Here is a 493-nt window from a genome sequence, read left to right as displayed (position 1 = left end):
TTATTTGTATTGATATTTTATTTTTTCCGTATTTCTCCTATTTGTTATTGAGACTAGTGCAAATGCACGCATATTCATGTCTAAACAGGATTAGTTACTTTGTGCTCAAATGTCTTGGCAGCTTTGCTATTGGGAGTAGGTAATTTACTATTCTGCTTGGCCCTGATTGAGATGTAAGGAGGTGGAATCACGCACACATGATTCTTGAGAGTACTATGTTCATAGCGCTGTCTATCTAGGTCAGGGTTCCTTAACCTCACACTTGACATTTGGGGCAAATAATTTTTATTTGTGGGGAGCTGTCCTATGCATTGTACAATGTTTAGCAGCATCCCTGACCTCTACCCACTAGATGCAGTAGCACCCTCCCCCCAAGTGGTGACAACCCCAAATGTCTCCAGGCATTGTCATTTGTCCCCTGGGGTGCAAAATCATCCTGGTTGAGAGTGGCTGCTCTTTGTTACTGATATAGATTTGCTTTGAAGAGAACAAA

This window comes from Balaenoptera acutorostrata, chromosome X, assembly GCF_949987535.1.
Source record: "Balaenoptera acutorostrata chromosome X, mBalAcu1.1, whole genome shotgun sequence".
NCBI lineage: Eukaryota > Metazoa > Chordata > Mammalia > Artiodactyla > Balaenopteridae > Balaenoptera > Balaenoptera acutorostrata.
Note: the sequence above shows the minus strand (reverse complement) of the source record.